The 10085-nt window shown below is 42.6% G+C and overlaps 1 protein-coding gene across 3 annotated transcripts in view; it reads left to right on the top strand.

Moving 5' to 3' along the window:
- The first annotated feature begins 5149 nt into the window (after window positions 1-5149).
- The window catches only part of LOC114047023 (target of rapamycin complex 2 subunit MAPKAP1), a 328986-nt gene continuing 324050 nt past the window's right edge, over window positions 5150-10085 (top strand). For all 3 annotated transcript variants that reach the window (XM_027867678.1, XM_027867679.1, XM_027867677.1), the window contains exon 1: window positions 5150-5262. The gene's annotated coding sequence lies outside the window, so the exon portion shown is untranslated. The remainder of the gene's footprint in view (window positions 5263-10085) is intronic.

The following is a 10085-nucleotide window of genomic DNA, read 5'->3' as shown; positions in this document are numbered from 1 at the left end:
GCAATTCAATATAGGTTATACATGTGTACAACTGCAAACTGCAAAAACACTTCTGTAACAGTCATGTGGTGAAAGACTAACATATTTCCCTCCATACTATCCCGCCCACCATTTACTCTATTCTCTTTCTCCATTATTAAGATTTCTTAATTGCCATATGTGATGCTATTTTCTCAGTCCTCACCCATCTTGGTCTATCTACTGCATTTGACACTGCTGATCACTCTCTCCTCTTGGATATTCTCTGCTCTCTGAGTTTTGTGATATTCTTTGGGTTCTCCCCCAACCTAAATGAGCATTCCTCAGTTTCTGTCGATGACTCATCATCCATATCTGGTCCCTTAACTATACATGTTCCCCAAGACTTTGTCCTAAGCCTTTCTCTCTTCTCTCGCTACACTCTCTAGGTAACCTTATCAGTTCCCAAGATTTTAACTAACATCTCTGCGTGGATGACTCCCAGATCTTAATACCTATCATCAGACTCTCCCCAAAATTTCAGGTCCACATCATCAATTACCTATTAGATATTCCAAACTGGATTCCTAGAAACATCTTGAACTTAACATGTTGACAACTTAACTCATTATCTTTCCCCCAAACTCAGACCTTTTCTAAACTTCCCTAGGTAACCCATGCTTGAAAGCCTAATGGTATGGGACTCTCCTCATTGATGGAGTTGATGAGAGCAGGAGAGAAGAAATATCCAAGTTCTTCTAGCCTTCAGCTTTGACAGGGAAGTGTTGCTATCCTTTCTTCAGGTCTCTGAAGGGAGAAAAAGACTCTGGAAAAAAAGGTAACATGAGAGGAGCTAGCAATCTCCATTATGTCCATATTCCCAGCTTACTACATTAGAGACTTTGGGGAATTACTCCTTTGGGGGAAATCTTGGACTCTTTCTCTTGGTTGAGATGAGGTATCTCACTCCCAATGGGAGAGGTCCTTTAATCTGTATTGTTTGGTATATATGCTCATGCTCATATGTATACTTTCCCTGATTTCTATTTTGCTATCAACTTTGATAAATGGATTTCCTTGCTATTTATTATGTGTATGTTTATTGTGGAACTTATATTTGGTGGGAAGGGAGTCAAACCTTGAATATAAAGTTTGGAGGTCCCCTGTTCCTATTAGGAAATAGCAATCAGAAGTTTAGCCTGAATCTAAAAATTATATCTCTTAGACTAATAAAACTTAAAGGAACAGAGAGATATAATTTGACTCTAGTACTTCCCTCTCTCTCTGAGGAGAGTAGACTGGTGGCCAGTCTGACCCCAACCTCCTGCTTCCAGTAGGAATTAAAATCTCCTTTGAAGAAGAGTTGGGGGTGTGTGTGGAGGAAAAGCTAAAGATATATCTATTCTGGTTTCTCTGTGAGCCTAATATAACACACCATATTATTCTCCATATATTTTAATATGTACTTGTTATCTCATCATCCCCCTCCCTCCATTAGAATGTAAACTCCTTGCCAGTAGGGAGTGTTTCAGGCTTTGTATCCCCAGTGCCACTCATAATGTCTAGTATATAAATGTTTTCTGATTGATGAGTTGATAGAAGAAACCTAGTAGTCTTGTGCCATCAAACAAATATTTGTCCAGAACGTCATGTGGTGTAGTAGAAAGAGGCCTGGTGTTAGAGACATAAGACTCAGGCTTCTCAGATGTAAGCTGTTAATCTTCTTATGATGGGGGGAGTCAAATTGTTTCTGATATGAAGTAGACCTAGTCACAGAATGTCAGAGCACAAACACAGAGACAGGAGAGGGCAGGACATGCCTGGGGATGAAAATGATAGCTTAGATTTACTTAGTGTTTTCAATCAATAAGCAGAGTGCATGAAGATTAGTAGAGTGAAATAAAGCAGGAAATACAGGTTTTACTCAGATGGTAGGTCATGAATGCAAGATCAGGCATTTGAATTTTATGCTATAAAAAATAGGAAGTCCACTAAATTTTTTTTTTTTATGCAGGTGAATGATTATGTTTGTAACCTCAGTCCCCAAGCTCCCTGCCTTGTTGCCATATAGCAACACCCGTAGAATGTTAGTATTAAAAAGATAGGCCTTTGCTTTTGGGGCCAATAAAAACAACAACAACAACAACAACTATATACACCAGAAAGTTTAGCAATAATAAGAATTCAGCGTTAAGTCTGTCCTTTCAAAGTAGGAAAGGCAAACATGAAAGCAGAAAAGTAATACTACTTTCAGAGAACAATGGATAAAGTGTTCCCTTCAAATTCAGATACCAGGTTTACCGATTAGTCTCTGATACTGTTTGTAACAAAATCCCAGAGTATAGGATACTCTCTCCTTATTGGTGGAGATCAGTGTCTCTTGCCTATATGAAGGGTGAGATGGAGTTGTTGAGATTGGGAAAGAAAAAAACTCTTCACTTTCCTTTGAGTCTTTGAATAATCATTTGAGTATTTTTGGGTGCTTCTGTCTCTTTGGGCACTTCTGGCTTCCAGCTTCAAGAGTGAAGATGGAAGATGCCAATCCTACTTCAGTTTGCTGAAGAAAAAGACTCTGGGAAGAAGTTGACATGAGAAGAGCTGGCAGACTGGCAGTCTTCATCATGTTTCTTTCCCCAACTTGCCTTTGCCTGTCTCTATCTCTCTAGATGAGTTGCCTGGTTCCCACTGGGAGAGCTCCTTTTCTCTGTATTGTCTGGTATATAGTCTACATAGACATTCTCTGATATCTGTTATCCTACTGATTTGGATAAATATTTTTTCTTGGATAAGTCCTATGTGTGTTCACTGAGGAATTGGTATCTGGTAGGAAATGAGTCAAGCCTTGGATAGAAAGCCTGGGATCTTACTTCCCCATGATAATAATCAATGATCATAAGTTAGCTTGAACCTTAAAACCTTATCCCTCTTACACTAACAATACTAAGGCAGTAGATGGATATTTTTCTAGTCTGGGCTCTCTGAGGAGAGCAGTGTGCCCTGTGGGCCTCAACCTCCTGCTTCCTCTCCAGGCAGAAATTAAAGTTTCCTTTGGAGAAGGATTGCGGAGAAGGGACTAGAGATGTCTACTCTGCCTCCCTCTGAGCCACACAATGACACCCCCATGTTACATGTGGGAGTACAGCCCCTTGCAACATATAGGGCCATGCCACATATTTAAGTCTGTTCACTGGTATTTCTTTTTCTTTCTTTTTTTTTTTTTTTTGGTGAGGCAATTGGGGTTAAGTGACTTGCCCAGAGTCATGTGTCTGAGGTTGAATTTGAACTCTGGTTCTCCTGACTCCAAGGCAAGTGCTTTAATCCACTGCTCCACCTAGCCGCCTCCTTATTTATTGGTATGTCTGGTCAGAATAGCCCCTAGGAAATCGATCTCGAAGTAGGGACTAAAGTTTTCTCAAAACACAATTGGACTTGGAGTCAAGAGACCTAAATTGGAATCCCTGAGCTACTTACTAGCTGTTTGACTTTTGGCAAGGTGTTTCTCCTTTCTGAATCTGTGTTCTAAAAGGATAATTGATCTAGAGCTGTAAGGGACTTCAGTGGCTATTTAATTCAACTGCCCCCTTTTACAAGAGGAAAGCTAGGCACAAGGAGGTTAAGTGATTTACCAGTGTCAGGGAGGTAATGAGTCAAAGTCAGAGCATAGTTTGAAATAGATAACTTCTAAGTCTATTCTGGGCAATTAGGTGGCATAGTGGATAGAGTGCCAGGCCTGGAATCAGGAAGACTAATCTTCCTGATTTCAAATCTGACCTCAGATACTTCCTAGTTGTGTGACCCTGGGCAAGTCACTTAATCCTGTTTGCCTCCATTTCCTCATCGGTAAAATGAGCTTGAGAAGGAAATGGTATACCACTTCAGTATCTTTGCCAAGAAAACCCCAAATGGGGTCACAGAGTGTCAGATGTGACTAAACAACAACAAAGTACCATTCCAGTTTTAGATACTGTGAAACTTATGAAGGAGAAGGGACGTCAAGTCAACAAGCATTTTTATATTAAGTGTCCATATATACCAGGCACTATGCCAAGCACTGGGGATACAAAGAAAGGTAAAAACAATTCCTGCCTTCAACAAGTTCACAATCTAATACGGGAGACAAAAACTTAACTTACAATTAACAAAGTCTGTTCCCTGTCTGCAATCAAGGTACCTGTGTTAAGAACTCTAGCTGTGAAATCAGAAGACTTTGGTTCAAAACAATGCTCAGCCACTTAAAGACACTTGTGACACTGAGCATACAGTAGACAGAGGTTTTCAAAGTGTGTCCTGGGGTGAAGGGTCTGCAAGGTCAAAACTATTTTCACAATAATACTAAGATATGATTTACCTATTAAAATACTCCTACCTTTTCCAAATACCTATTTGTGTGAGGCTGGATTTATCCATGCATTTCAACCAAAGCAACATATTGAATGCAGCATATATGAACCTAGCTGTCTTCTAGTAAGCCAGACGTTAAAAAGATTTGCTAAAATATTTGAAGCAATACCACTCTTTTAATTTTTTTTTTTGGAAAAGAGTAATTTTCATAAGTAGTATGCTATTTATGTTAACCCAATGGATTTATTTTAAAATCTGTAAATGTTTTTACTAAAATGTATCAGTTTTAATTTCTAGTGCAATAAATACCGATTTAACCCACAAAAAAGCTGTCTGAGATGTTCAATACTTTTAATAGGTCAAGTCATGAGAGCCAAAAGTTTAAGAACTGCTGCAGCGGACAATACCCCGGTGTAAGCAGAGTTTCTCAATCCTTCTGGGGCCTCAGTTTCCTCGTTTTAAAATGAGTGGAGTTGGATTAGACGATTTCCAAAGTATCTTCTAAATCTAAATCTGTGACACCGCGAGCTCTTGCTCAAATGCCACCCGATCCTATCTGAAACAGCCAGGGAACTTCAACAGACACGTCCCCGGAAAGTAGCGCACGCGCAGATCCCACGCGCCGGCCTGGGTCACAGCTAGAGGAAGGACCAGTTTTCAGCCTTCGCCCCTGGAGCTTGCGCACAAGGCACCTCAGAGTGACTTCCGGTGCGGCCGCCCGGGGTGAATCGGGGTCGGGTTCGGGGTGGCACAGGGAAGCTAGCTATGCGGTTCCGGGGCACGGCGCTGTGCCTGAGCGTCTAAGCCGTGGCTCAGGCTGCGGGGGCGGCGGGGCCGGTCCGAGCCTGGCTAGGGGCAGGGGGAGAGCCCCGGAAAGTGGAGCGGAACCGGTCCTGGGAGGAGGGCCCCGGCCAGATACCGACCCTCCTCCCACCCCCCCGCACCCCCGCCCCGAGGATTCCAGTAAGTGTGGAGGTGCCGAGGGAGCCGGGCCCATCGGGGACAGGGCTGGTGCCATTGCCCTTCTCCTCACGGGCGGGCGGTGGGGGGGCGGCGTGAGGAGCCTGGCGTACTCGCCTTCTGTTGGGAGCGGCCGGTTCGGGAGTGGGCCTGGCCTGGCGTGGGTGCCCGGTCCTTCCTGTCCCTGGGGAGGAGTGACCAGGGTTACCTACAGTGTCATCCTGCTCTTTGCATTGGGAGCAGCCCTGACCCCTCCGACCCCCAGGAAGTCCTAGGAGCCTCCCCCCTTCCAGAGGCGCGTGTTGGTGGTGATACCCCAGAGGTACCGGGGTACTAGACACCGGTCTCCATTTAACCTCTGCCTCAGTTTACTCTTCTGTAAAATGGGGATAATAATAGTACCTACCTTGCAAGGTTGTGAGATCTGTAAAAAGCGCTTAGCATAGTGCCTGACACATAGAAGGCGCTATGTAAATTCCTTTGCCCTCCCCACTTTGGATTTTAGGGGGGATGTGGATAGACCCACTTCTGGGTGGAAGTAGAACGACAGTGAATGCAGGCCAGTATGTTTCAGTGTATCCCAGCAACTTGACAGTCAAGTCAGCAAGCATTTATTGAGCCATTACTAAGTGCCAATCGCTGTGCTAAGCGTTGAAGATACAAATAAATGCAAAAATAATCCCTGACCTTTTAGAGCTTACATTCTAATGGGAAAGACTACATACAGACAACCATGTACATACAGGATATATGCAAAGTAAATTGGAAGTAACATGGGAAGGAAAGCACTAAGATTGAGAACTGGGAAAGGCATTTTGCACAAAGTGTGAGGGTATTAACCCTATACTTCTGTGAAGCCCAGGTGATCAGGGTGAAAGGAGAGTTCCAGGCATGGGGTGCAGCCAGTGAAGATGTCTGGAGTTGGGGATGGATTGTCTTGTGAGAGGGAACAAAAAGGCCAGTGGTGCTGGACTTTAGAATATATGGGGGAGGTTGTTAAAGTGTAAGTGTAATAGTGGAAAGGTAGGAAGGAGCCAAGTTGTAAAGAGCCTCAGAGGCTAAACCGGATTTTCTCTTTTATCCTGGAAGTAATAGGGAGCCATAAGAGTTTCTTGAGTAGGGGGTGACATGGTCAGATCTGAGCCTTGCTTAGGAAGATCAGTTTGACAGCTGAGTGAAGGATGGACTGGAGTGCAGAAAGATTTCAGGCAGGGAGATAGATTGGAAAGCTATGACAGTAGTACAGGTTAGAATGATTCCACCTGGTTGGTGATAGTCAGAAGAGAAAAGAAGGCATATAGGACAAATGTGAGGAGGGTAGAATGGAAAGGAGTTGGAGGATGGGAATGGGAGGGAAGGAGAGTGAAGATTTGAGGTTTAGGTTTTGAGTCTGGATAACTGGGAGGATGCTTTTTATAGTGAAAGGGCAGTTCAGAAGAGGGGAATGTTTTGGGAAAGATAATTCACTTTTGGGTATGTTGAGTTTTAAGATGTCTTACAGTTGTGTCACAGACTGGGTTAAAGCAAGGAAGCATCGTTGAAGAGGCAAAATTAATTCTTGGCTCTCACTCACCTTTCTTTTTTTTTCCCACTTCACACATACTCTGTTCCAATCAAATCAGCCTGCTAGCAAACTGTTCCCTATACTTGACTTTTTTCTCCCACCTCAGGTGTTTGGTCTTTGTAGAGACCATCCATATCCTTCTCTGGAATAGGTTCTCTCTTACCTTAGCCTCCTAGAGTCCCTAGCTTCCTTCAAAACATAGTTCAGATGTTACCTCCATCTGCCCTTCTTAATCTTACTTCTTGTTAGTGCTGTCTTCTGGAAATTACTTTGCATTACTTTGTCGTATTTTTTGTTACTTTATTATACTTTGTATTTGCAAAGTGTTTTTTGGAACTTTAAATCACTGTTTCTTTCCCATGGAGTGAAAACTCCTTGAGGTCAGGAACTTTTTAGTTTTGATCTTAATATTCCAAGTGCTTAGCACAGTACCTGGCATATAGATGCACAATGAACATTTGTTGAATAGAGGTTGGAAGAAACTATAGGATATAGCATGTTAGAGTAGCAAAGCACTTCATAATGTGTAGTGTTAGAGCTGAGAGGGTCCTTAGAACTTACAGTGCTTGGTATGTATACAGAATATCCCAAAAATCTTAGTGCAGACTTGGGACATCCTGTATTTCTGTGGCCAAACAATAATTTACTTCATTGCTGCACGATTGCATCTGAATGCTTCCTCTCCTAACTCCAAATACAAGCCTGCCATACTTTAGAAGATAGTTTTTATGAGTTATTTTGCCAGTCATCACCTGTTGGCCAGCATGCTAGTGAAAAGCAATTGAGGATGACTTTAAGACTTTTTAGAGGGAGCTGATTTCCTGTTTTCTTCTGCTTATTGGGTAAAGTTTCAGAGTAAGTACTGATTTTAATTTGTTGTACATCAAAAAGTTTTCATTCAGCTTGTTTTGTTTTCTTTCCCTCCCTTTCTCCCAACAGCTTTTTAAGTACTAACAAATTAAGAAAGCTGTTCTGTTGCAGACATGAAACCTACACTATCAATATCTACTAAATTTTAGGCATCAAGTATGTATAGTAGGGATTATACACTTATGCCCACATTACCAGCTCTGTGAGGTCTTTGAAAAATCACTTCTTTAAGCCACAATTTTCTAAAACAGTTCATCTGTAAAATGGGGGAAAATACTTATACAGCCTGCCATGAAGGTCTTTCTTTGTGCATGCCCTTTCTTATTTTAAAGTACTTTGCAACTGGGAGCTATTATTATTTTAAGTCTTAAGGAAAGAGAAAGTAGGGAAGAGTGAGAGTATTTTTTTTTCTTTTAAATTTTTTTTATTTTTAACATGTGTTTTCAAAACCTTGGGTTACAAATTTTCTCCCTTCCTCCCTCCCCACCCACCCTCACTGAAAAGGCAAGCACCTCAGTACAAGCCATAGATGTGTAGTCATTCAAGATACCTCTGCAGTAGTCCTGCTGTGAAAAACTAAGTGTATTTCCCTTCATCCTATCCCACCCCCCACCCACTCCACTCTCTCCCTTCACCCCGTCCTTCCTCAGAAGTGCCCTCCTTCGACCATTCCCTCCCCCAATCTGCCCTCCCCTCTACCAACCCCCCCACCCTCCCACAAGGCAAGACAGACCTCCACACCCCACTGTGCATGCCATTCCCTCCCTAAGCCAAATCCCACTAGAGCAAGATTCACCCACTCCCTCCCACCCTCCCCTACTTCCCCTCCACTGCAAAAGCCCTCTCCTGTCTGCTTCATGTGAGACACTCCACCTCATTCCACTTCTCCCCTTCTTTTTCTCCCAGCACAATCCTCTCTCACCCCCCAGCTCCACCTTCCATACATCACCCCCTCATCCTCAACTCACCCTGTGCCCTCTATCCATCCATCCACACATACACACAATTTTCCTCCCTCCTACCACCCCAACACTGACAAAGGACCCACGAGCCACAAACACCATCCTTCCCTGCAGGAATGCAAACAGCCCAACCCCAACAAGTCTCCCATGATCTCTTCCTCCTGTCCACCTCCCCCATGTCCCACTGGAGTCCTGCACTCGAAGGTCAGATTTTCCCTTCAGCTCTGGTCTTTTCCACAAGCATGCTTGAAAGTCCTCTATTTCATTGAATGACCATTTTTTACCCTGAAGGATTATACTCAGTTTTGCTGGGTAGGTGATTCTAGGTTGTAGTCCTAACTCCTTTGCCCTCCGGAATATCATACTCCATGCCCTCCGGACCCTTAATATAGAAGCTGCTAAATCTTGTGTTAACCTGATTGTGTTTCCAGAATACTTGAATTGTTTCCTTCTGGCTGCTTGCAATATCTTCTCCTTGACCTGGGAATTCTGGAATTTGTCTACAATATTCCTAGGAGTTTTCCTTTGGGGATCTCAGGAGGTGATGGGTGGATTCTTTCAATTTCTATTTTGCCCTCTGGTTCTAAAATATCAGGGCAGGTTTCCTTGATAATTTCTTGAAAGATGATGTCTAGGCTTTTTTTTTTTTTGATCATGGCTTTCAGATAGTCCAGTAATTTTTAAGTTCTCTCTCCTGGATCTATTTTCCAATTCAGTTGTTTTTCCAGTGAGATATTTCACATTCTCTTCTATTTTTTCATTCCTTTTGATTAGTGTTATAGTGCTTTGATTTCTCAAATTGTCCCTAGTTTCCAATTTCTCTATTCTAATTTTTAAGGAAGTATTTTCTTCAGTAATCTTTTGGACTTCCTTTTCCATTTGGCCAATTTTGCTTTTTAGGGCATTCTTCTCCTCATTGGCTTTTTGGACCTCTTTTGCCATTTGGGTTAGGCTATTTTTTAAGGTGTTATTTTCTTCAGTAGTTTTTTGGGTCTTCTTTAGCATCACTCTCAGTTTTTCCTCTACTTCTCACTTGCTTCTCAAAATCCTTTTTGAGCTCTTCCATGGCCTGGGACCAATTCATATTTTTCTTGGAGGCTTTGGATGTAGGAACTTTGACTTCATTGCCTTCTTCTGGTTGTATGTTTTGATCTTCTTTGTCATCAAAGTAAGATAATATAGTCTGACTCTTTTTGCACTGCTTGCTCATGATCTCAGCCAATTACTTGAGTTATAAACTCTCTGCTAAGGTAGGGGTGTTTCCATTGTGGAGAATGTACTGTCCCAAGCTTCAGGGGTTTTGTGCAGCTGTTTTCAGAGATACTTCTAGGGACCTGTAAATTTTCAGTTCTTCCAAGGTGCTATGATCAAGGGCGTTTACTCCTTTCCTGGCCTGTGCTCTGGTCTGTGAGCACTCTTTTTCTGTCTTG

Source organism: Vombatus ursinus, unplaced genomic scaffold (genome assembly GCF_900497805.2).
Source record: "Vombatus ursinus unplaced genomic scaffold, bare-nosed wombat genome assembly UNPS02014786.1, whole genome shotgun sequence".
Taxonomy (NCBI): Eukaryota; Metazoa; Chordata; class Mammalia; order Diprotodontia; family Vombatidae; genus Vombatus; species Vombatus ursinus.
Note: the sequence above shows the minus strand (reverse complement) of the source record. Positions and strands in the feature narration are given on the sequence as shown.